Source organism: Equus quagga, chromosome 2 (assembly GCF_021613505.1).
Source record: "Equus quagga isolate Etosha38 chromosome 2, UCLA_HA_Equagga_1.0, whole genome shotgun sequence".
Classification (NCBI taxonomy): Eukaryota; Metazoa; Chordata; class Mammalia; order Perissodactyla; family Equidae; genus Equus; species Equus quagga.
This window is the reverse complement of record NC_060268.1, coordinates 107,486,213-107,513,849: the sequence shown is the minus strand read 5'-3', so window position 1 is coordinate 107,513,849 and position 27,637 is coordinate 107,486,213. Positions and strand designations below refer to the sequence as shown.

Genomic DNA, 27,637 nt, shown 5'->3' with positions numbered 1-27,637 from the left:
GTGGAGAGCTCTCTATTGTTTCTTTATATTATTTGTTGGAATTTATTTCTTTGAGGCCTCAGTTTTCCCCAAGATAGATACTTTAGGAAAACCCCAATATTCTCCTAAGTTCTTTTCTAGAGATATTCCCCATGGAAGGCCTGGACTGTGTAGATTAGGCCAGCTTTGCTCTAAACCTCAGAGAGAAATGTTTTTTCCTAGAAACACTCTTCCTAAGGTTTGCCTTGGTTCCTCAACAAGGAACCAAGAGGTGGAGAAAAGTGCCAGTATGGTCTGGGTGTCCTAGGCAGTGTGAAAGGATAGGAACAAAATAAATAAAGGTTTATAGATTGGGAAAAAAACAAATCGATATGTCATTACTCACAGGGGACGTGATTGTGCATATAGAAAATCCAAAGTCAACTACTGCTAAAATAGGAGAATTGAAAGAGAGTTTAGCAAGGTCAGTGAATATAAAATCAATTGTATTTCTATATAGCTGCAAAAAACAATTAGAAAATAAAACTATAAAAATGATATCATTTAAAACAGTATCGAAGTATCACATACCTAGGAATAAATCTAATGAAAGATCTACAGGCTTCAAAAAAACCCACAACATATTATTAAGAGAAATTAATGAGGACCTAAATAAATGCAGATATAAATCAAGTTCAAGAAGTAGAAGATGCAACATTGTGAATTTGTGAATTTCTTCAATTGTTTTCTGTAGATTCAGTGAATCTAGATCAAGTTTCCAATAGGAGTTTGTGAAATTTTGCAAGCTGATTCTAAAATTTGTATGAAAATTCAAATAGCCAATAATAGCCAATGCAATCTCAGAGAACAAAGTGGAGGAACTTTCACTGCTGGGTTTTGAGAATTATTATGGGCTGAAATAAGTTAAGAGAAAGGTATTGGGCAAGGAGAAACAAATATACCAATGGACCAGGAAAGAGAATCCAGAAACAGACCCCCTTGTGTATGGACACTTGATTTACGACCAAGATGACATTTCAGCACCCTGGGGAAAGGACGGTCTTTTCAACAAATGGTGAAGATTCAAATGCGTATCTATGTGGAAAAGTTATAACAATAAAACTTCAACAAGTAACATAGGAGACTATTTTCAGGACGTTGGGATAGGAAAAGATTTGTTAAGCAGGATAGGAAAAAACCCCAAAACCAAAGACCCACTATCCATAAAGAAAAGACCGATAAATTATAATGACAGTGTTAAAATTAAGAATTTCTATTTATCAAAGACACAATTAAAAACACGAAAAGGCCAGGCACTGAGTGATAGAACATAACCACAATCCATACAACAACAAAGGCTTCCTATCAGAAGATGTTAAGTCATTACGGAAAAAGAGAGACAACCAAATAGAAAAACAGGAAAGAGACTTGAACAGGCATTTTGTAAAAGAAGATCTCCAAAGGGTTAATAAATGTATGAAAAGTAATCAGCAAAGTGCAAATTAAAACCATAGGAGATGCCTCTACCCCCTGCCATTTAGATATTCTAAAATGAAAAAGTCAGACAATACCAGGTATTAGCAAAGTTGTGAAGCAACTAAACCTCTCACATACTGTCAGTGGGAGGGGAAGTTTGTACACCCTTGGAAAACAGTTCAGCGTTATCTACTACAGTTTGATAAACTCATGACTTATGACAGCAATTTCATATATGTGTGTGTGTGTGTGTGTGTGTGTGTAAAGACTTGTACAAGATCATCATAGCAGTGCTATTAGTAATGGCCCAAACTAACAGCCATCTACATATCTGTCAACAGAATAGACAGACAAATAACCCATGGTTCATATTTATACAATGAAATACTACAAAGCAATGAGAATAAACAAACATTTGCTGCTCCATGCAACAACATGGAAGAATTTCACAATCTTAATGTTGAGTGAAAGAGGACAGAAACAAAAGTCTTCATACAGTGTCATTCCATTTATAGAAAGTTCAAAAGTAGGCAAAATTAAACTCTGGTGTTGAAGTCAGAATTGCTTTATCTTCGGAGAGGTGGGGAGGGCAGTGCCTGAGAGGGACTCAAGGAGACTTCTTGAATGGGCATGTGGTTTTGGTTCTTGATCCGCATGGTGGTGACCAGATGTATTCACTTGGAGATAACTCATCAAGCAAAATACTTGTGGTTGCACACACTTTAGTAAAAAACTTTTAAATTCTTTAGATGATTTGGTAGAAAAAGTTGAGGAAATCTGGAATAGAGAATAAAATGGCAAAGAAATTTTAAAAATAGAAAGAGCTAAGAAAGTTAAAGGATTATTCTTGAGATCTACATCCAGGTATTAAGAGTTCCAAAAAAAGATTATAGAGGAAAAGTGGAGAAGAAAATCATCCTCCAAAATAATTCAATAAAACTTCTAAAACTGAAATTCAAAGTAGCTTTCTAATGCCCAGTTAGATGAGTGAAAAAACTCACTACCCCAAGACATATCATGGACAAATTTCAGGATACTGGGGACAAAGAGGAGATCTAAAATCTTCTAGAGAGAAGTAATATCCACTTTCTCCCTCCCATATAGGAGCAGTGCCTACAAAATTTGGAGAGAAAACAATTTTCAACTTAGAATTCTTTTCTTTTGTGGCGAGGGGGCATTGATGTGCAATCAAATTTTCTTGAATTTGAGAGAAAGCTGAACATTCTGATTACCACTTTCATGCTCTAAATCATATGCCACAATTGGAATGTTGTTACTTCTCTCCTTACAACTCTTCCTTTGAGAAGGGTCAGAGTGATATAAAGGTCACTTCACTTGTGTTTCTTTTTTTTTTTTTTGAGGAAGATTAGCCCTGAGCTAACCACTGCCAATCCTCCTCTTTTTGCTGAGGAAGACTGGCCCTGAGCTAACATCTGTGCCCATCTTCCTCTACTTTATATGTGGGATGCCTACCACAGCATGGTGTGCCAAGCGGTGCCACGTCCACACCTGGGATCCAAACTGGCGAACCCTGGGCCACTGAGAAGCAGAGTGTGTGAACTTAACCGCTGCATCACTGGGCCGGCCCCTACTTGTGTTTCTTAATGTCTACTGTGTGTTGGACCACAATGAAAGACAAGCAAGAGCCTTGAGTATAGAAGAAGATACAGCTGAATAAACCAGGAGTTCAAATCAGTATAGAATTCTATACCCAGCAAAACCATCAATTAAGTATAGGAAATAAAGACTTTTTTTTTAAACAAGAAAGATTTAATAATGCTCATAAGAATAGAGTTTGCTCCCAAATAGGAAAACTGCGTATTGTTTTGTTTCAGAAGGTTACAAATTCAGTGCTTGAGAAATCCAGCAAGTAAGCACCAGGACTGGTAGAGTCTGTCTTTGGAGCTGCCCGCAAACCAGCAGGCCTCTTTCCAGGAAGCCTTTTCTCATCACGGGTTGGGGGGGAAGGTGCTGTTTACATACCATCCTGCCCTTCTCCCCTTCAGCCACCCTCAGTAATACCTGTTATTTTTCTCAAACTTCTCATAGTGATGGACATCAGTGGCCTTGTCCTTCACAGGACTCTTGTGGTTGGAGGGATCCTTTGTTCTCCGTCTAGGGGCATTGAAAACCTGGTGATAAGGTTGGTTTGCTGCCCATAACTCACAGCCACAATAGTAGACCCACAGAATGTCTCACTGTCTTTCTTCTGTTCTGCTGCTCTGCCAGCAGCTGAGCCTTAGCATCCTCCATGAAAATATTTCTTATTTTAGCATCATGTGGAGGCCTACAATGGGGATGCTGCTTAGCATCCACTTGGAAGATATTCTACAGTCTTCTTTGCTGAGGAAGCATGGAGGTTTTCTACAAGTTCATAGGCATATGATCTGCATTCTTGGAGTTGATTTTCTGCTCCTGTGTTCTAGGATCCCTTTCCTCTTCACCTTCATCTTAACACTCTTCATCATGTGTGCAGCCTTGTGTCGTCAGATGGTTTCTGCACAAAATGATGTCCTCAGGTGGGGTCTTCCTCTCTACTGATCTTTTCTGTGCCTCTGTCCTTCAGTCTCCTCATGTCGTCCATACCACCTGTTTTCATCTGGGCGATCTCCCCTTGTACCTTCTGTTCTACCAGCAGGGCCGTAGCATGTGCCATGGGGCCTCTTCCTTAAGTTCTGCACCTCTGAGGGCTCCTCTCGTTTGAAAAAGTCTCCTCTGAGTTTGGCTCATTTTCCTACAACTTCGAGTCAGACTGGTGTGGGTGGAAAGTCTTCCCAGTGGCACTGGCCCTCCCAGTCCAGCTGCAGGAGTAATGATGTTTTCAGACATGTAGGATCTCACAAAACAAAGACAAGGACAAAGCAAAACAAAAACTCTTCCATGCACACTTTCTTAAGAAATATTGTATGTGCTCTTTGAAAACAAAGAAATAAATCTACAAGGAGAAGGATATTGGCTCCATAAAAGAGGAATCCAACAAGAGAGAAGTGAAGCGACCCCCAGGAGATGCCGAAGAGAGATGAAGAGATGATTGTTGTAAAACATACCCGGAGAGCAACCTCTGCATATTGGGTGGGATGGTGGGGGGTCCAGGAGGAAGGGCTCCACAAAAAAGAATGAAACTAATTGATTACCTCTTTTACAGTATTGAGACAGATGTATACCTCCAGCAGAGACATTTACTCCAGGGAAACATACTTTGTTCAAGAAAGACAATGTAATCAGAGCTTGATAAATAGCTAAGCTGCAAATATTTACAGAGTCATAATGTAAACACTAAATCCAAAAATTATTATGCAACAAAATTCGATGTTAGGGAATATGAGTGTGGAAGGGAAAAATATGTGAGTGGTGTAGGAAGTAAGAAAGTGAAATCTTTATTTTTTTTAACTAGTAAATGGTAACAGTCTCTAAGCTATTAAAAATATCAAGAAATGACAGTATAAAAAACAGCAAAAGAGTTAAAATTCTTGCATGGGGGAAGTGAAAATTGGGAGAGAAGAGGAGCATAGCAGGAGACTGCTGGTTTTCTTGTAGAACTATTTGACATTATAAGCTAGGAGCAGTTATAACCAATAAGAATCTGAAAACTGAATACAAACAGCTATAAGCACTACATTATAATTGTGGATGGCATTTGCCTAAGGAAGAGAATACACAAAAGGGTTAGTGTGGAGCGATTGCTGGGGACGTTTACTTTGCTATAGTCTTAAAGGAGTAGCTGTAGCAAGAAAGAGTAGCGGACACAGGCAGAGACACAGCCTGATGAGATAGGAGGAAGCCTGAAAGGGCTCTGTTGAATGGCTCTGTCCACTGCCTGGTGGAAGCTTGAATCCACGTGAAGGACAGAAGTGGTCTTTTCCACCAGAAGGTGAGCCTACAAGGATGAAGTAGCCTAAGACAGAGGTAGGAGTCCACATGACAGCGTTGGGTTAGGGTCTTTTCTTTGAGGGCGTCCTTTACCTTGTCCAGCGGTATGCCCTGACAGCAGCAGGAACTGGAGGACTCTGGCTATAGGATTCTTCCTGGGAAGGTGCTTGAGCTACTTACTAACTTGCATCTGAACTAACTAGCAGACGCTCCTCATGTTCATCCATCTGGGCAGCCATCCAGCCATGCAACATTGTTGGCCCCCAGCTATTGGGCAGACATTTGCTGAGTGCACCTTTGGCAAATGAAATCTAGGGGCAGCCTTGAAACCTAGCTCTAAACTTCTCTTTGAATCCCCTTCCGACCTGTCAGTCTCATCTTCAGACACAAGGATACAATATAAAGCTATGAGCTATGAGATGGTGAGAATTCATCATCCCGTTTTCTTTCACCTTCCCAAATACACACTCCTTCTTTACCTACACGAGCTGTACCCTCACTACCGACATCTTTGTAACAAGTTCTTGACTAGATAAATGTAGATACATCAAAAGGGCTCTCTTGGGTATTCTTTTTCATTCCTTCAGGGATTCTTTTTCATGAGCAATTCCCAAGCTGTTTGGTACAACAAGGTTAATTAACAGAGCAGCTGTTCTTTCTGTCACCTAGTGGTATTGAGAACAAGAAAGGGAGCCCTATTTTGCTGGAATCTGAAGGTGAGACTGGGGTCTGTTTTCTGGTCCTGTCTTAAGGAACATACTTATTAATTGTTCCCTGACTCAGTTTACCCTTTCTTTTCCATGATAGGGTGGAAGTTCCTCAAGGGAATAAACATTATTTTATTCATCTTTATTTTTTTCTGCAATGCCTAGCACATTGCCCATAAGGTAGGAAGTGCTCAAAAATATTTCTTTTCAAATTAAGGAATTGAGTAAACTTAGTCCCCTTGGCAATAACATGAATATGACCCCACCCTCACTTCGTGTTCTGAGGGAGAACGTGCGGGGGATCCATTGTCTTTTATTAATTAAATTCTCCGTTGGTGTTTCCCCTTCTTGACTCTATGTCACGTTCCTTCTCTGTTGATTTATTTGTTCCCCTCCTGGCTCTGCGTCCCATTCCTTCCTTTGAATATTGCCAGAAAGCTGTGATCCTCAGCGTCTGGTAATAGCTTCCATTATGTAAAAGGATACCGTAAGAGTCTAAAACTTTTCAGAACAATAAAAATTTAAATTCACATCCATTAAATTTTAAATAAATAAAGCATGTTTAATTTGGGTGGAGGGGATTGGAGAGGAAGCTAGAGAATTAAATGAACAACAGGATGTTGCAACTTCCAGAGAGTTGGGAAATGCCTGCCCCAGAGGACCAGAAACAAACCCATGTACTTTTTAAATTCTGGATCCAATAATCTGTAACTGACTCTGATAGAAATAAATCTCATTAGAGCAAGATTTACTTTGCAATTTTCTTTTCTTTTTTTTTTTTAGCAATCATAACTTGGCTTTATTGTGGTGTGTCCATTCAGAGGACATGGTCTGCTAGGATTTTGTCACAGGGGCTTAAAAACAAAGCAAAATGAGAAGAGCAATCTAATTTATGCATGCACTAGAAAGTGGTTGTACTCTTCCTACAATTATAAAAGAAAAAGATGCTGCTCACCGGGTTTTATCCTTACTAGGTGTTGAAATCATGACAGTTATAGTCACAAAATGACCTCATGGCTCAAGTGGCCATTTTAACAATACTCAGAAGAGTTCCTAAATTCAGTTATTCTGAAGTCAACAAAAGGTTCCTGGAAAATGACTGAATTTTTTTCTGCTATTATAGCTACAAATTTAGAAACTATCCATCCTATTTTTCTTCTGCTAGTGGTGACACTCAAGAAGTAGGTCACAAACTACTTTTTCCCTATTATCAACAACTGGAATAAAACAGCATCATCCATCTCCTCTGCAGTTTTTATTTTTTGAGGTATCTTCTTTTCCTAAGCTCTTTTATCTGAGAACTGGTAACTGCTACCCTCGCCATGTACCCAGGAATGGGACCACTGCAACACTTTACTACAAACGTCACACACACCACATGGACATACACCATGCCTGGACGTGGGTAGTCTTTTGCTGGGCTCAGCCACATTCCCTGCCCTTTTAATTTGTTCTGTTTCTTCTGAATATAATCGAGGAATATAATACAATCAAAATTATTTAAAACTTTGTTACTGTTGTAGCATCTCTTTCAATGATTATGTTAACGTTCGTATCATATTATATCGTAATCAAAAGAATTGGTTGGGCTGAACTAACCCTATTTCACTAGTTCTCTTTCACTAGCTTAACACAATTCTCTCTTTTCAAGGTTTATTTTAATTCAGTGATCAACTGGCTGATGTGTAGAACGAGATGATGGTTTTAGGGAGAGTCCAAGGTAATGTACTTTCTGGATCCTTGCATAGTTTGAGATGTCTTCCTGTTAACTTCACACATCAGTGACACTTCAGCTGGATAGAGCGTTCCATTGTAGCTCCATTGCTCTGGAACGGAAAGCAGAAGAGAAGTCTGTTCATTCCTGTGCAGATAGCTTCTTATTCTCCAGATTTCCTCAGGTATTCCTGCCTGGATATAGAAACATTTTTTACTTTATGCTTGAAATTCAAGTTCTCCCCCAAGCTGCGACTAAATATTAGTCTCTTTCGTTTTTCTCTGGAACTCAGCAAGCCTTTTGAACTGCTGTCGAAGTCTTTCCTTTGTTTGGAAAGCTTTCTTCCAATTATTCTCTCTTTTGTTACATTTACTCTCCTCTCTTCTGGGATTTCTCTATATTTGCTTATGTTTTACTCCTCAGTTCTGTGTTATTTTTTCCTTCTTGCGTGTATGTGTTCTTGTGCTGTTCCTCATTCTTGGTTTAGAGTCACTTGGCTCATATTCCATACACTGCACCTATTTCGCACTGCCTTCACTGGGGTTCTCCTTTTAGCGATCATTTGTCATCTCCATTCACTGTTTCATGATCTCAAAAAGTTGTCTTCACTAGGTTTATAAAGTTCTCTTCAATTATTTTGAGAACCTGACTTTGAAAATTTCCAAATTTTTCTTATGTTTCTCATAAGTAGTGTGGGGGATCAGAATTGGTCACCCCAAATTCTGTCTCTTTGGCTTGATTATTTTTAAGAACAAAAGACTCTCAAAGAAACTTTGACCTCCACCACAACCGCCTAAAAGAATTTAAAATAGAAGGGCCTGTTCCAAGAAGGAGTTAATACCTTAAGATAACTAGAATATAATGTAAAATGGGTTGCTCAGGTCCCATTGTCTATAGTTGGCCCATTTGCATGTCCATCTCCATGTAAATTGCCTTCCTCCCCCTTGAAGCCCCAAACCACTACCCCTAACACCCTCCTTTGTCTTTAGCTGAAGGGGGTATTTAAGCTGGCAACTTTGGCCATTTTGGAGACTTGCTCAGTTTTTCTGAGTTTCTCCCTTGTATACACATTATAAAGTTTTGTTTGATTTTCTCCTATTATTCTGTCTCATGTCAATTTAATTTTTAGCCCAGCCAGAAGAACCTAGAGAGGGCAGAGGAACTGTCTTCCTCCCTCACAGTTTGGCAACTTGGATGGGATAAAATTTCACTGGCTGGACACTACTCGCTCCTGGACTGCTGCAGCTGAGAGATCATGGAAACCTGACAAGAGCCAGCTGGAGGTAAGAGATCTTACCATGCCAGTCTCCCAGATCTCTGCCTGCAGGGTCCAATGGAAATGAGAGTGGTGAGTTTTTTTCCTTTTCTAAATTTAGATTAGCAGGAGAAAATATTGGTGAAGCTAGCTTCTTGGACTCAGCAACTCTAGGATTTGGTTTGAGTACTCATTGGTTAATTTATCCTTTTCCTCCCAGAGATAGTGACTATTTTCCCTTGTCTCTGTCTCTTTTTTGGTCATTTGTCCTGAAAAGGAAAAACCGTGAGGCAAGAAGTAGGCATCTATAAGCTTGTTGTCTGGGAATGTATGCATGAAGTAGAAGCTGTTGCTAGGGTCCTCTTGGAAGCCAAAAAAGCTACAGATTTGGTGGGCATGGGTTGAGCAGTTAGGAGCTATCAGGGTGCTCACCACCTCAAAAAGTCTCTAGTGAGTTGGTCACAGAACCGGGTAGATGACACAGATCTCCTGCCAACTTCCAGAAAGTATCCGTGCAACAATGAGGTGCTCTGTAAAACCACACACAGTCCCCAACCCTGTGCTGCCTAGGTACTAATTTGCCTCCAAGAGCCCCAAGGCTTAGCTAATGCTGTTAATGTGCATATATGATGATGTTTTTTCTTTTGTCTTGTTCTATGGCCTGAGAGCTTGGCTTTGTGAACTTTCTGGTCTCTGCTATCTGGCAGATGCATGTACTAGCATGCATCTTGGTGGCCAGTTGAGTAGAATGGGGTTCCGGGACACACTCTCTTTGTCCGGCTGTGTCAGCTCTTTGGGGAGTTTGTCATAAGGGTTGCCAATTGCTTTCACAAGGGGCTTTATCGTCTCAAGCTTCTTTGCTTGTTGTGCAACGATAGCCATTGCTTTCTTTGACTGTTTTTTGAAGTAAACTTTCTGGATCTCTTTTGGGGATGCCTCTTGTGTCCATGGTTAGGCATATTGGTATGAGTTGCTGTTAAGATCCTACTAGTCAGTGTGCCAGACAGTGGATCATTTAAATTGGAAAAACTTCTAAATTGGAAAAACAAAAATCTTTTGAGAGCTCTCATCGTAATTGTTTTATTGGTACCTATGGAAAGGCCAAATTAAAAAAGGAAATAAAAAAATAATAATGACTAGCATTAAGAGCTTGACTCAGGTTACAAGTAAATTGAGACAATGTAAAAGTATAATGTTGATAAGATTATAGAGGACAGAATGTTTGAGCTAATTTTATATAAAGAGGTTGTATAAACTTTGGCTGAGTACGTTTTGAAATGTCTCACTAGGAATGCTTTCCCTATCCAAAATTATAAGACCAAGACCTATTGATAAAGCCCTAATGAGGGCTATGATTAGAAGTGTAAGAGTTGATGGGATTCAAATGAAACTTTGTAGAAAAATTGATGTACTTAAGGACTTTATGTGAAGTGATTGTATGTCTTTTTGCCTGATTGTATTACAGATTGTTTTGTGGGGATGAACATTGTGTCTCACTGGGGAATGTTTCCCATGGCTGATTGTAAGACAGCATATAAATCTGCCCTTCAGACAATGTTAATTAAATTTACAAAAAGGAAGTCAATAGGGTTGCCTGATCCCACACAGTATGAGATAAAAACTAGAGGCTAATCGGTGGTGTAGTGGTTAGGTTCATGCACTCTGCTTTGGCAGCCTGAGGTTTGCAGACTTGGATCCTGGGCACAGACCTAGCACTGCTTGTCAACCCATGTTGTGGTGGCATCCCACATAAAGTAGAGGAAGATTGGCATGGGAGATAGCTCAGCGACAATCTTCCTCAAGCAAAAAGAGGAAGATTGGCAACAGATGTTAGCTCAGGGCCAATCTTCCTCACACAAAAACAAAGCAAAACAAAAACTAAAGGCTAATCTCAGGTGCTAATAAAAAGGATTATAAAAGCTCTCCTCCCCTCAAGGTAAATTGGTCTAGGGTTAAATTGTACACTTTGAAAGAAGGCCTTTGTTATTAGGCACTTTGTGCATACTTTTTAAAGGCATGTTACATTTTTCTGAACTTTTAGAACATAAAAATCTTTTGATTCTCCTCTTAAGTTAAAAATTTCCCTGATATAAAAAAGCAATGGGAAAATGTAGTTGGAAGGGTGGGTCAACCTCTTTTTGTCATTCAGGCTGTAATCTAGTTCTCTGGGGAACTGGTAGAAACTGTCTTTGTCTTGCAAATCTCTTCAGGCCAGAGGTATGGCTCTAGAAAGCAGTTCAAAGTTCTCTTGCCAATCCCAAAGCATCCCCTGTTCCTCTCAAAATCCTCCTAGATATTCATTGAGACGAAAGATTGGGACATTAGAAACTGATTAGGCAAATATGCCCCAGAAACTCCATCTTGAAGAAAACTTGACTGCTTTCTCTGTGCCTTTATGATGTAGATTTTCTGCTCTTTATCTTCTCTAGGAGCTAAGAGCCATTCTTTGAAATGTAAATGTCTCTCTTAAACTAGTGAGTTTTATATTGCACCTGATTCATACCAAAAACTTAATGGAAGCTATGAAGTCTCTGTCTGTGTCTACCTGTGTGTTCATATGTGTTCATGAGTATGTTATATATGTGTGATATTTTACCTCTGGATGGTGTGGCCAAAATTAAGAGCTCTGTTTAATTGATTTAAAGTAAGCGCTTACATAAATTATTTCTAAATATAATAGAAACTAACCCAAAGGTCTTTCAAGTTAATATGATATGAAATAATCTGTGGTGAACGAAAGCTTGTTTAAATTTGTTTTTTGATTAAAATAGACATGTCCTCAGAGTTGTAAGCATTGGATATGATGCAGACACGCAGTCTAGGTTTACTAGTGAAATAAGCTCCTCTTATCCCTCTTAAAAATTTGTCAGCAAAAATAGCTTAGAGTGATAACTAATTTTGTCCAATGTCTCATAAAGTTTTTGTGGCTAATCTAAACATAATTGTTGGGAACAAAAGATTTAGATTAAGTGAGATAAGAGTTTATAGATAAACTTTTAGCACTAATTAGAGTTTATGGCATGTGTATTTAAAATAACTTCCAAAATCTCTTTGGTAACTTGAAACTTTGGTGTTTTGGTAGGTTAACTTAAATGATAAAAATTCATTGGGTATTTAGATCATTTTCAAATAAGATAAAATAGTATACATTATTTACTAAATACATGTTTATCTCATTTTGGCTTCTTATTACAGAAAAACTAAAAGGTGTTTTGGGTCTATTGGTAAACTTGTCTTGTCTTTTATTAAAAGCTTCTACTATAAAGTAACATGCTTCTAAAAATTATGAAAAATGTTTATAAATTTTCCAAGCCAGAGAATGCTAATGTAAAAGATAGTTCATGATTGCTTGCTTACTTAGTTTTCACTAAAAATTGAGGTTTCTAAGGGTTAAAAATTCTAATGTGATTAAAGCTACTAAAAATTAATAAGGAAAACATCTTTGTATTCAAGGAAAGTAAAATGTATGTTTTCAGTAAAGAAGGTATAAAGAATAGAGATATTTGTTTGTTTTGTTAAGAAAGATAAATTTGTCCTAAAGCACTAGGAGGAAAGAAAGAAAAGAAGGCATGGGACAAATTCTGAATGTAAAAAGAAAATTATAGGGGCCAGCCCCCTGGCCGAGTGGCTAAGTTCGTGCCGCAGCCCAGGGTTTCGCCGGTTTGGATCCTGGGCGTGGACATGGCACCACTCATCTGGCCATGTTGGGGTGGTGTCCCACATGCCACAACTAGAAGGACCTGCAACTAAGGTATACAACTATGTACCAGGAAGGACTTGGGGAGATAACGCAGGAAAAAAAAAAAAAAAGATTGGCAACAGTTGTTAGCTCAGGTGCCAATTTTTTAAATAAAAAAAAAAGAAAGAAGGAAAATTATAGAAGGTTTGTAAAAGAGGAATTCTGAAAAAAGAGTTTTATGTGTGGTCAAGTTGGCTAAGATTGAAATAAATTTAATTAAGTGAATAAATTTTAATATCAAAAGTAAACTGGTACAAAATTAGAATTTGGTTTTTCCCTCTCTTAAAAGGATAATTTTCTTAAACTTTTAGCCTTCCCTGAATGAAGAGATTATGAAAGGTTTTTTCTTTGAGTAGTCTACCAGAAGGGTAGGGATTTTATGTTTTATCAAAATTAACTTCTTGTATTGTTTTTATCAGGTCTTTAATCATGGGTTCTAGAGTTTTACTCACAGCTATTTAATTCTCTGCACTCACCTGAAAATCTTTAATTGTTACCATGGTTAAATGGATAGCTAAGCCTTGTTTTATAGGGACCTATGATATTATGTGAGTAAATATTATTGATATAATAAATATTTTAAAAATTATACAACATTCCTAAAATTCTGATCTGTTCTGGTTATCAATCTTAATTCTAGTTATTATCTTAGTGTTGTATGTTCAGAAATAGGCAAGTTTTTTTGGTCTATTTTCATTTTTACATCTTTCATCATTTACAGACAGTTATTGTTTTACCCTGATGTTTTTACAAATATGTTTCACCTTCAGAGAGATTCTCGGAAAAGACTCTGACATTTACTCTAGAATATAGGTTTCTGATAGACTCTCAGATAACAAAACTGAACTGGGTAAGAAATCACAGAACTCTAACAGAGAAATTGATGACTTCATAAAACTGTTAACAGAAGACCAGCATCAAGAGTTGATTGCATGGGGGGTCCAGCCCTGTGGCCGAGTGGTTGAGTTCGCACGCTCTGCTTTGGTGGCCTGGGGTTTTGCTGGTTCAGATCCTGGGTGCGGATGTGGCACTGCTCATCAGGCCGTGCTGAGGTGGCATCCCACGTGCCACAACTAGAAGGACCCACAACTAAAAATACACAACTATGTACTGTGGGGCTTTGGGGAGAAAAAGGAAAAATAAAATCCTTAAAAAAAAGCATTTATTGCATGGGGCTGAATGAACTGATGAGGATGATTTTAATTTTTATGACTTTTTGTTTGAAATATTGCTGAGTTTTAAAAATGTTTTTTTTTTCAGATTTAAGGCAATCTTTTTCTCTTTTCTCTCAGGCTATGACTTATAGAAATTTGGTAAATTATGCTTTTTGTAAGCACAATTGAAACATTTATCTTTTTCTCCCTACCCAATCCCTCTAGAATTTAAAAACTCTTAGTGAGTAAATATTCCTATTTTATTACAATATAGTTATTTGCATAAGTTCAGTAAGAATCTGATCTCTTTATAACCGGACACAATAGGAAACATTTGTTATGTTACCAAAGCTTTGACTGGAATAGCATATTTGAGAAACATGCATAGACTCAGATATAACCAGACAGCTTTTGAGAAACAAAGATTGGACTTTATGAAATAGACCCACTTGGAAATATTTGCCTGGTATCTTGTTTATAGGGTTCCAAGCAACCTTACTGGGTGAGTAAAAAAGGTCATTTCTCTGGCAGGTACCTGGAACCTTGAAATGTTTTGGGGAACCTTAAAAGAAGAGAGAGATTCACCCAAGTCTATAAGTATTGCATGAAAAAGTGCTTGGCTTGGCTTTCCTGGCCTCAAGAGGCCTTTAAAGGTCAATTGGAGATTCTTTAGAAAAAGTTCCAGCAAAGCAGATTTAAAGGAGCCAGTATGACCTATTGCTATTTTGGGGTACTTATGTAAACAATTGGACCAAATTTATTGAAACTAGACTTACTTTACAAACCAGTTAGTCTTAATTTGGCTATATTTGGTAAAAATGAGGGTGATTTTAGAGAGAAAAATTATGTTTCAGTAAAAAACTATAATACACATTTGAGAATATTAGATTCTAGTTCTGTTAATTGTCTTTGAGGTTTTTGTTTTCTACTTATAAAACAGAGGAGGTCCTGAATTCTTCTAGTCTCCTAAAATATCTGGCAAAAATCTCCAAGCTACTGTTTTCAATTTTTTCCATCATTCTTATTTGAAATCATTGAGAACTGAAACCACACTTGTTCCTAAAGCCCTGCAAACTGAAGCTGGACAACTTGATGTAAACTTGAGAGATCACCAAAATAGCATGCCTGTTGCTGTGTAAGCCACTCAGAAGGATCCCTGAACACTTGATGACATCATCAGAGACATTTCAAGCTACATAAGATGCTTCAACCGTGACATCTGAAAATCTTCTTGACTGGCTGTCCCCTCGGGCTCAGAAACTGGTTTATAATTTGCTTTAACCATTAACCTTGTCTTTCTTTTTGTTTTCTTAGAAATGCTTCCTCTTAAATACCTGATTGTGTGCTTTCACAATATAGGTCTAACTTTGGGAGCCCACCTGCATCACCACCTTCTAAAATGAATTTAACTGGACTGTTGTATTATCTATCAGGACTAAGAAATGTGTTCAGTGAGATGGAACAATTTACCAACTCAGCTTCTGGACTATGAAACTTCTTAAAGTTTCAAAGGTGGGACTGTGGGGGGTCAGATTTGGCTACCCTAAAATTTGTCTCTTTGGCTTGATTATTTTCAAGAACAAAAGACTCTGAAAGAAACTTTGACCTCCACTGCAGCTGCCTAAAAGAATTTAAAATAGAAGGGCCTGTTCCAGGAAGAAGCTAATACCATAAGCTAACTGTAATGTAATGTAAAATGTGCCTCTCAGGTCACATTGTCTATAGTTGGCCTATTTGCATTTCCATTTCCACGTAAATTTCCTTCCTCCCTCTGTAGGCCCAAACTGCTACCCCCAGGACCCCCCCTTTGTCTTTAGCTGAAGGTGGTAATTAAGTGGGCGACCTCAGTCATTTTGGTGAATTGCTCAGTTTATTGAGTTTCTCCCTTGTATGCATGTTATAAACCTTTGTTTTATTTTCTCCTATTATTCTATCTCATGTCCATTTAATTTGTAGCCCAGCCAGAAGGACCTAGTGAAGGTAGAGGAATTGTCTTCCTCCCCTACAGTAGCATTTTTTAAAACCTGTGTCCTAACTCCTGGAAATGTATCTCATGGCTTTAACTGCATTATCCTTCAGCATGTCTGGTGGGCTTTCTGTTTGATGCCCCTGACAGGAAGATCCATGCTTAAGTCCTTGTCCATGCATGTATAGATCCATGTTCAAACTCTTTAGCCCAGATAAAGGGAAGAAGGAAAGGATACATTTTTCTATAATTTCTCTTTGCCAGTTCAGAGACCTGAAAATGAGAGAGAAGCGAGGAACTGGAAATTGAGCCATTTGTTACCAGAAACATCACCACTGTGGTGGCTTTACTTTTGGTCTAACAGTCAGGAACTAGCTGGGACAGTATCCGTCCATTTCCCTGTATGTCACTCTCATTGAATCCAGCTATATGGTGCCTCAGCTCTCCCGCCAGTGTTGACTGAGAACGAGTGCCACTCTCAGGGGGTGGGGTAGGTGCAAGGACAGAATCAGGGCGACTGGTTAGAAGGCTACCACAACAATCCATGGCGGAAATGAGGGCACAGGGAGTGGGAGTGATCAGATTCGGGGTATGTTTTGAAGCAGAGTGAACAGGCTTTGCTGATGATTGGAAAAGTGCAGTGTGGGACATGGAGACTCAAGAATTTTTTACCTGAGCAGCTTGAAGAATGAATATGCCATAACTGAAATGGGAAAGGACTATGGAGAGAACATGTTTATGGATAAAAATCAAGAGTTTGGCTTTGAACGTGTCAAATTTGAGAGGTTTATAGAACCTCAGGGGAGATATTAAGTGCGTGAGTGTGCTATTCAGAAGACAGATCAGAGGGAGACATAAATGTGGAAGTCTTCCTCCTCTGCATGCCTTTAAAGCTGCGGGACAGGGAGTAAGCACAGAAAGAATAGAGGACTCTTTAACAAAGGACAAAGAACAATGGATTCCTGTGAAACCAGTGCTCAGAAGCTGGGAAAAAGGGGAGAAACTGGCAAATGACACTGAGGCTGAGAAGGTGTAGGGGACCCCAAGAGAGGGTGTCCTAGAGGCTTAGGGAACAAAGTCTTTCTAGAAGGCAGGAGTCATCAGAGACTGAGACGCTGACAGATGGATTCAGCAATGCACAAGTCACCAGTTATAAGAACGAGAGCGGAGTCAGAGGAATAGGAGGGACGAAGGCCTGGTTAGAGCAGGTTTATGAGACAATGAGAGGAGAGGAAGTGGAACAGGCAGGCGTTGTAACTAACTCTTCAGGAATGGAGCCGGAAAGGGAAGCAAAGGGAAGATGCTGCAGTGGGAAGCGGACGTGGGATCGAGAGTTTCATTGTAATCCTTGTTCTGTCCTTACTGTTGTTGTTGAGATGAGAGCTGTTACAGCAAGTTTATAAGATAGTGGGAGAGATGAACAACATGAAAGGGGGGACGATTGAAGGATGCTGTCCTTGAGGCGGAGGGCTCAGATATGGCCCCCAGCGTGTACAGAAGGGGGACGAAGCAGGCCAAGTGGGGGATTTCGTGGGGCAAGATGTGTGAAAGTTCTCTCCTGATACTTCCATTTCTCAGGGAAACAAGGAACAAGACAAGAGCAGAGTGAAGGAGGGGAAGGTGCTGGCCCGGGAGTGCAGTGGTTGCTTCGGTGCCTCCTCCAGGGCTCTTTCTTTGCTTCTCTCTTTACTGAAGACAAAGTCTTTATGAGCTGAGTGTTTACCAGTTGATGATTTCCAGAAAGTTTGCTTCTCACTAATGTACTTTGCAAAAGGCTGCTCTTTAATGAGTTAATGGGATTATACGTGATGTGGCCGATCTCCATTTCTTTCTCTCCTGTGCCATTGCAATGGGAGTGATATTTTAAACCCTATTTAGAAGAAGAATCAATTCAATTCAACAACTTAATTTAGCAACTATTTACTGAGTGTCATGTACCATGCACTTCTGGCCCAGTGTCCAAGCCATAGGCAGGTCCCCACAGACGGTGCCATCATTTGCTTTTTACGTAGCACAATTAAATGCCTCCTGATAGCAGTAGCTGTCACTGATGCTCTTTGCTGCTCTTTACTGCTCAGCCGACATCTGCCCACGTCCCCTGGGCTACAGGGACAGTCACAGTAGCCCCCATTGAGCTTGGAGGGCTCTTTGCCTCCGAGGAGAAAAGAAGAGAGAGAAAGAAAATCGGCTTAGGCGGCTTCTCCCCACTTTGCTCCTGGCTGGTAGGATGGAGGATGGGAGGGTTCACTTCATGTCCTAAAGAAATAAAGCCACAGCTGCTCCCTACACTAAAGCCATGGCGACAGACTTAGTCAGACGCTTAAAAAGCACCATTTAAAAACATAGACTGTAGAGACACAATTCTTGCTGCTTTGTACCTGCTTACACTGCTGGCTGCCATCCAGAAGACATGAAACAGTTTGAAAATCACAGTTTTAGAAAAGGCTATCCTTGATAATATATCCTTTTACTCTTTAATGAGACCTGAAGCTTAACCATTTGATTTTCAGTAACGTGGAGAGAGCAAGAAAGGGAGAAAATGCAAGTTGATTTGCTTGATTAGGGGCAAAGACTTTTTAGAAGAGCTGCAAAGAAAAAATATGGAGATAAGAAAATAGCTGTTGGAAAACAGACTGACTTGAATTATTAGAAATCATCTAATTTGCTAATAATATAGCTACATGCAGCTGCCACCATTAAGGGGAAAGGAAATAGTTAACTGTAGGCACTACTGGCACCGTTTAAATTTGCTTTTTTAAAGTCAAATAAAAAAAGCGTGGAAGGAGCAAATTAAAGTATCAGAAAAAAAGAAAACCCAATTTGGGACTGAATTTTCCACAGATTGATTCTTCTTTCCTACTCCACCCTCCCCTAACTTTTTAAAGAGTATGCTGCTTCCACCCAGGTTTATTCCAAATTAAGTTGTGGTTTTCATCCATTTACATGCAGGTTCCTGAAATGCAAATAACTCGACATTAACAAAGAACAAGAAATCCTGGCCCCAAAATTATCTGGTGAAATTTCCTGCCCCTAGGAGTGCAGGGCATCGAGGGGAAACAACAGGAAGTGGAGCAGCAGCATCTGACCTCTCCATCACCGCCCTAGTAAGAATGGTGGGATAGTAACTTGAGGATTTACCACAGCGGGAAAACCCTGTCAAATACAGGCAATGCGCGTCCACTCACCTCATGCCCCCCAGTGCTGCATTTCCATGAATTCTACAAGCACCCATGGGGGCCACTTTTGTGCCAGGCCTGTGGTAGATGTCAGGAGGAGATGCAGAGGTGACTGACACGTCCTTGTTTCCCAGAGGCTCACGGCGTAGTGGGGGAGATGGAGACATGTGTAAATGACCACAAACAAGTGGTATTGCCGACTTCAGGGGAAAGAAAGTGCAGCGGGGGAGAAAGATTCCAACAAGCCCCGTGGAGGAGGCACGATTTGAGTAGGGATTTGAGATATCATGGGGTCTCACAAGCATAGGTGCTCAAGAAAAAATTTTTGCAATTTTTTGCAAAATAATCACATTTCCTAGTTTCTATATGTGATGCTTTGACATCTGGGGCCTTGCTACCCTGGAGGGACTGCCCCTCTCAGAGCTAGCCAATGCCCAAAGGTAGTAAACAACTCAACTGGGAGCATGCCTTCCATCTGCCAATGGACCAATCCAGAGCCTACATCCCAGCCTCCTCCTCTATGGGGCTCTCACTTGGGGCCACTATCCCCCTGCTCTAATCACCCAGGGCAGGTACCAGACAACCACAGACAGTCCCTATGCCCCGGAGCCCTGAAATTACTCAAACTAGCCAATCCTGAGCCTTCTGACCTTGCCTCTCTCCTTCCTTCCCACAGAAACCACAATAAAGGCTCTTGCCCGTGTTTCCACCTCCTCCTGACTGGCCCTGGTGCTTCCCCGTGTGGCCCCCTGTGGTGTGTCGTGCCCCCCTCCTCTTGGGAACGGTGAGTAACAAACTAGCTCTTCCATGGCAGTCGTCTCCTGACCTGTTGGACTTGCCACACCTGAATAATAATAAAACCTACATTTTCGAACGCCTTCCTTAGAATGCACATGATGGCAGAAATAAATACAATGGAGTGGAGTTCTCTTTCCTCATCTTGATGGCAGCCACTGTGCCATGGGCTCTCGCAGGGGTCTGCTATGTGGTTCCAAGAACTTCCCAGAGGCCTCTCTATCTGCTCTCCGGCTGCTGCAGCTTCTCTCCAGCCATTTTGTGTCTGTCATCATCTGGGCGCTGAAATGTTATTTCCACATTTTCAAAAGAGAGGGGAGTGGGAGCCGTAGCATTTTTAAAGTAACACTTTCCAGCTGCCACCTTGGTGTTAGAGGCATGCGGGTTGTAATGCCTGAAAGAAATGGGCTGGCTTAGAGGACCCCAGAAAGGGCAGACGCTGGTGATTTCTATTCCTAAATTAGCAGCAGGTAGTAGATGCAATCTGGCCTTTAAGAAGATCTGCTTGTCTCCCGCAGTGCATTCTCTTTACGGTGAAGACTGCAGTTGCCTATTAGCAGGAAATGGTTTCCTGTCTTCTCTCTCTCTCTCTGCATAGTTTTCACAGCTGGGATGGTAACCTGGGCTGCTCTGGCTTTTGACAGACAGAGAGCAGCTTCCAGGTCATGGAGCACCTGGAAAGGGCTCTCTCACTTTGCTGAAGCTTTGGGCTCTATGACGCTTGGTTGACTCAATAGTGAAATGTCCCTCCACATCTTGGGATTTTGTTCTCTAATTGGTGTGTGTGCGTTACATAGAGAGGGCCCCTTAGCTTTTGAGAATTAGCAGGGCAGACCTGGAATTCCATACAGAACTGAAAAGGACACTGTTGCACCAGCAAGGAAGTAGATCAAGTTTCCAAGTTTCACAGAGACTGCACCTCCTTCATAGAGAGGCCCAGACACCACCCCTCAGTGTCATACTCAGCAGCCCATCTTTTCTCATTAGAAGCTCACGTGAGGCGCTGCAGAGGGCCGCAGCTGAGCTGGCAGCTCATGCCATTTGCAGGTGGATGATAGAAGCTTTCCCTATTGGTGTTTCCTTCTCGCTTCCCAACCACCAGATGGGGGGATTGAGCTTCCTCCAGGAAAGGCAGATCTCAGGGAGGGAGTTGTGGCAAGATCATCCTGGCTCCCAGGACTAATTGTGGTCACCACTCTGTCCCCTTAGGGGCTTCATTCTAAGGGGCCTCTCAATATATGTGCCCTGAGGGCTTCTGTTCAGTCTCCTTCGGTGGAGAAGGAGCTCTGAATCCCGGCTCTGGTATATTTGTACTCAATTCCATAAGAAACTCCTTTCTCCCCTCTGTAATTTTCACTGGGCGAAGAAAAGACACCTTACTCTTTCCTTAAAGCCTAGATTTTTCGAAGAGATTTAGTCTCTGTTTTTTCAGAGCACAGTTGTTATGTTTCTGCATTTCTATATAGAAATACCTCATGGATATATTTCTTCCATTTCCTGGGCTTGTATGTTGATTTCCTGAAAACCATATCAATTAACTTTTACTTTAACTCCTGTCACCAACTCATAGCATGGCGATTGATCATATTTTCTGAACCCCAAGTTAGGATTCATTATCTAATGCAGGTTGAGACAACCAATAGTTTACTTGTGACTGGCCTGGAAAATCTGAGACATTTGGATGACAAATTCCTTGAGTCCAGCTAGCCAAGATCCTGTTTTGGGGGGCTCTGTTCTGTGGCATGAGTCATAGGAACATTTATTGTGTACTTTCCATGTTTCAGGAGAGTGGGCTAAATGCTTAAAGCCAAAGCTTTGACAGGAGTATTGTTGCTGGCTTGGGACAGGTGATGTGAACTGGCTACTGTGCGACTCTTCTCCCGTCTTTCTCTAATTTTCAGGGGGCAGCAAACAGAGCAATCTTCTCATACTTCCTTGCAGCTAAGGATGACCATGTGACCTACTTCTGACTAATGCAATATAAGCTGAAATTTCTTCTCTGAGTCCTTGATGCTGCTGCTGAGGCATCCTACCAGCCCTGGACCACACACCCCGGGACTTCTAGCTGTGTGAGATGAATAACAGCTTTCTCTTTAAGCCTGGGGAAATTGAGTGTTCTGTTGGCAGCAGCCAATTAGTAGCAAATACATAACTTGTTTTCACAGAAGGAGTCCAGGGTTTGAGAGACTGTCTCTTGCTCCACGCCACACAGCCCATCAGTGGTAATGCTGAGGTCCAGGTGTGTTGAACATCAGCACCTGTGCTGGACCAGCTTGTTCTTTTCCTTCATAAGAACTAGCAATCTTGGCTTATCCAAGGGCTCAGGAGCCTCCTGCAACAACCTCATCACTTCCATCCCTGTTCCCCAGGTAGTCCTGTGACTTCAGCTTCCTCAAAGAAAGAGTCCAGAACCTTCTCAGGATTGGTTAGGCATACATCTCCCTGTCATTGTGCCCCAGAGAAGGCACATGCCCCCAATCCCAGTTGGGCTTAGGTTGGGCAGTCTCCCTTGTCCCTCTGCTAATCCCATGGCATACACTTGTGTGTGGCCTTCAGATAAATGTCTCTTCTCTAAGTAGAGGAACCTAGCTTTTGGTTACCTTGAAAGAACTCTTGGTACCTGTGCTGGTAAAATCTAGAGTTCTCCCTGTTGTTGTGTTTCTCTTTTCTGTGTGTCTTCTTTACTTTCACACTGCCACCACACTCACAACACTCTGACACCAGATGTGGAAGGGTTTTTCCCCACACCAAACAATTCTCTGTGACACCACCTGGGAGTCCTACAATTCAATTAAATTCTGACACTGTCTGTCTGGAGATGGCATCAGTTTCCACAGGTTAAGGGCTCAGTCCCACAAGACTCCCCCACTCCCAGGTTATGACGTGTGCTTCTGAACAGCCAGCTATAGATTAGAGGTTCCAATGACCCCCTCCTTGAGTTCAGTTAATTTGAGAGAGCAGTTTATAGAACTCAGGGAAGTACTTACTTATATGTACCAATTTATTAAAGGATATGGTAAAGGATACAGATGAACAGCTAGATGAAGAGATACATAGGGCGAGGCCTGGGAGGGTCCCAAGCACAGGATCTTCTGTCCCCGCAGAGTTGAGGTATGTCACCCTCCCAGTGTGGATGTGTTTGCCAACCTGGAAGCTCCCTAAACCCTCTAGTCCTGGGATTTATGGAGTCTTCCTCACATAGGGACGACCAATTATTAACTCCATTTCCAGCCCCTCTCCCCTCCCTGGAGGATAGGGGTAGGGCTGAAAATTCCAAGCTTCTAATCATGGCTTGGTCTTTCTGGTGACCAGCCCTCATCCAGGAGCCCACCCAGAGTCACCTCATTAGAACAAAGGATGCTACTGGTGCTCTTATCACTCAAGAATTTACAAAGAGCTCCATGCTAGGAACTGGGGACAGAGGCCAATATATATATATTTTCTTTTATCTCACAGTACCTTTTCAAAAACCCCTCAGGGGTCCACAGGCAAGCAAAGCTCTTGCTGATGATCTTTCTATGCTCTTTGAAATAGGCCAGCATATTCAAACCCACTGAGCCTTGTCTGTCTGTTTGGGTTCTATCAGGAAATTGGGCTGAGGAGGCCCATGTATGTGATACCAGAGCTCAGAGGTTCCTGACTTCTAGCCCTATAACACTGGTCACCCCAGTATTTAAATCAGGAGGCCGGTGAGGAAGCTGTTTACAACATTACAGGGTATCCTCTCTGTAAGGGCTCCCAGGAGAAATATTCTTCAAAGCCTAATGGTGGGAAGAAATGCTCTTCTCCCAAGGAACTGATCAAATTTTGTCTCATGAACACTGGGACTCATATAATTGGTCATGTTTTCCTGATTGACTTGCCTAAAAAGAAACTCTGTGCCCCATTAGTGTTTCATTAATTCTTTTTGCCCCTATTTTCCCTTCACTCTGATTTATTTTTTAAAATTCTGTTATGCATATATTTTTGGAGACCACCTGAAATGCCCTTTTTGTGAGTGTGATATGTGAATAAATAAAATTTCACTCACCCCACAACTTCACAGTCTACTCCTCACTCTGATGTTCCTTTTTCCATTGCCAACTTTCCTCAAACCTAGGAGGCTCCCCAGGCACCAGGCAAAATCTAATGTGTCCTGACAGCTTGTCCATCGCTCACAGACTGAAGCCAGCATCAGCTGAGAGTTCTGGATCTAGGAAAAGAAATCTGAGAATACCTGTCACAAAGAAAGATGGACAGAAGGTTTCTCAAATGCAATTAAGTGTTTTGACAGGCAATTATTTTCTCATCAAGCTGACCTAAATGTTCAGAGTTTGGCAGTTGGGTTGCAGGTAAACACTCTTGTTCTTATCAGTGAAGTGCCTCTCTGATACCTGGGAACTCCCACCTCTGGGGCCCAGAGATGAGACATGGAGCCTGGGAGTCTTGCCAAGCAGGATGGCTGCAGCCTGAGCCCAGTGGAGCCACCCCCTTTGCCAAGTGGCCTTGCAATTGAAGTAGGTTTTCAAAATGTGTGATTGAGACCCTGGGGTTTTAAGAGTGGATGTGAATGTTGAAAGAGGGGAGAAATAATAAGAACAGAGATCTTGATCCAGTTACCATTATCCATGTTTTATTTTAAGAGCATTTCAGCTTTCCATTGTAATTGAGACCAAGTTCTTTTTAGTAAAATGATATTGTACGAATTCTCTCTGTTGTTCTTTTTCATATGGTGGGTTATTTAGGCATGAATGCTTTGGATGTTATTTTAAGATGCTCTTTGCATTTTAGACTGATAAAACTCACCTTCAGTGTGAAATTTGCAGAGGAACACACCCTTGTTCTTGGACCGTGACTATTTTCTCTTTTAATATCATGAGCTAATAAATGGTTGTTGTTTAAACAGCTGAATTTTGGAGTGGTTGTTACATAGAAAAAGTTGACTGATTAAAGTATCCAGGCTGTCACATGGAAAAGGAAGTTGCAGGATGAAATTTTTAACCCCATAATAAAGGATACCCTGGCTCTCTTCATTGAAGCATATAAAGTGTTTAGTCAGGTGTCCGGCACAAAAAAGTAAAGTAATATTTAAATATTATTCAAATTATTGTATCTCCTCTCTTTGTCATTCAGGGCCTTATCTGATAGCCCAATGGTTCAGTAGAAGTTTTCTTCAATTTTTTTTTTTTTAAAGATTTTATTTTTTCCTTTTTCTCCCCAAAGCCCCCCGGTACATAGCTGTGTACTCTTCGTTGTGGGTTCCTCCAGTTGTGGCATGTGGGACGCTGCCCCAGCGTGGTCCGACGAGCAGCGCCATGTCTGCGCCCAGGATTCGAACCGACGAAACACTGGGCTGCCCGCAGCGGAGCGCGCGAACTCAACCACTCGGCCACGGGGCCAGCCCCACATTTTCTTCAATTTTTATATTGTGATAAAATATGCGTAACATAGAATTTACCATCTTAATCATTTTAAGTGTACAGTTCAATGGTATTAAATATATTCATAGTATTATGGCAACTATCACCACTATCCTTCTCCAGAATTCTTTTCATCTTGTAAAACTGGAACTTTCTATCTGTTAAACAGTAACTCTCTGTCTCCCCCTCCCTCCAGCCCCTAGTAACCACAATTCTACTTCCTGTCTCTACAGTTTTGACTACTGTAAGTACCTCATATAAGTGGAATCATACAGTATTTGTCTGATTTATGCCTGGTTTATTTCCTTTAACATTATGTCCTCAAGGCTCAGCCATGTTGTAGCACACGTCAGAATTTCCCTCCTTTTTAAGACTGAGTAATATTTTATTCTATGTATATACTACGTTTTGCTTATCTATTGATCCATCAACGGACACTTGGGTTGCTTCCATGTTTTAGCTATTGTGAATAATACTGCTATGAATATGGATGTGCAGATATCTCTTCCAGACTTGCTTTCAGTTCTTGTGGGCGTATAACCAGAAGTGGAATTGCTGGATCATATGGTAATGCTATGTTTAATTTTTGGAGGAACTGCCATACTGTTTTCCACAGTAGTTGTACCATTTCACCTTCCTGTCAATAGTGTACAAGAGTTCTAATTTCTCCATATCCTGGCCAACACTTGTTATTTTCTTCCTTTTTTTTTTTTTAACAGTAGTCCTCCTAATGGATGTAAGGTGGTATCTCATTGTAGTTTTGATTTGCATTTCTCTAGTGATTAATGATGTTGAGTATCTTTTTATGTGTTAGCCATTTGTGTGTCTTCTTTAAAGAAATGTCTATCCAAGTCCTTCATCCATTTTTGAATGGGTTGTTTGTTTTTTTGTTGTTGAGTTTTAGGAGTTCTCTATATATTCTGGATAGTAATGCTTTATCAGATATATGATGGGTCAATATTTCCTCACATTCTGTGGGTCGCCTTTTCACTCTGTTGATAAGGTCTTTTGATGCACATAATTTTACGATTTTCATTAAATCAAATTTGTCTATTTTTTCTTTTGTTGTTTGTGCCTTTGGTATCATATATAGGAAATTATTGCCAAATTCAATGTCTTGAAGCTTTTGTCCTGTGTTTTCTTCTAAGAGTTTTATAGTTGTACGTCTTAGATTTAGTGTTTTAATCCATTTTGAGTTAATTTTTGTATATGGTGTTAGGTAAGGGTCCAATTTCATTCTTTTGCATGTGGATATTTACTTTTCCCAGCACCATTTCTTGAAAAGTCTGTTCTTTCCTCATTGATGGCCTTGGCAGACTTGTCAAAAATCACTTGACTATATACAAGGGTTTACTTCTTGGCTTTGAATTCTATTCCATTGGTCTTTCTGTCTGTCTTTATGCCACACTGTTTTGATTACTACAGCTCTATAGTAAGTTTTGAAATCAAGAAGTATGAGTCCTCCAGCTTTGTTCTTTTTAAAGATTGTTTTGGCTGTTTGAAGTCCCTTAAGATTCCATAAGAACTTTAGGGTGGGTTTTTCTAGTTATGCAAAAAACATCATCAGGATTTTGATAGGGATTGCATTGAATCTGTAGGTTGCTTTGGGTAGTATTGACATCTTAACAATATTAAGTTTTCTAATTCATGAACATGGAATATTCCATTGGAATATTTATTTATGTCTTCTAGCAATATTTTGTAGATTTCATTGTACAAGTCTTTCACTTCCTTGGTTAAGTTAATTCCTAAGTACTTTATTCTTTTTGATGCTATTGTAAATGGAATTGTTTTTGTAATTCCCTTTTCAGATTATTCATTGTTAGCATATAGAAATGCAACTAATTTTTCTGTGTTGACTTTGTATCCTGCTACTTTGCTGAATTCATTTATTAATTCTAACAGTTTTTTGTGGAATCTTTGGGGTTTTCTACATATAAGATCATACCATCTGTGAACAAAGATAATTTTATTTCTTCCTTTCCAGTTTGGATACATTTTATTTCTTTTTCTTGCCTAATTGCTCTTACTAGAACTTTCAGTACTACAATCAATGGAAGTGGCAAAAGCAGGCATCCTTGCCTTTTCCTGATTTTTTAGTAAAAGCTTTCAGTCTTTCACCATTGAGTATGATGTTTACTGTGGGTTTTTAATATACGGGCTTTATTATGTTGAGGTAGTTTCCTTCTATTCCTAGTTTGTTGAGTGTTTTTATAATGAAAAGATGTTGAATTTTGTCAAATGCCTTTTTTAAAATCAGTTAAGATTATCAGGCGATTTCCCCCCTTCATTCTGTTAATGTGGTGTATTATATTGAATGATCTTTGTATATTGAACCGTCCTTGCATTCCAGGAAAAAACTCACTTGGTCATGGTGTACAACCCTTTTAATATGCTGCTGAATTTAGTTCAGTATCTTGTTGAGAAA

At 40.3% G+C, this 27,637-nt stretch overlaps 1 pseudogene; it reads right to left on the bottom strand.

The window, feature by feature from the left end:
* Positions 1-3,446: 3,446 nt before the first annotated feature.
* On the bottom strand, positions 3,447-19,182 carry LOC124235199 (telomere length and silencing protein 1 homolog; annotated as a pseudogene).
* Between the last annotated feature and the right edge of the window lie 8,455 nt (positions 19,183-27,637).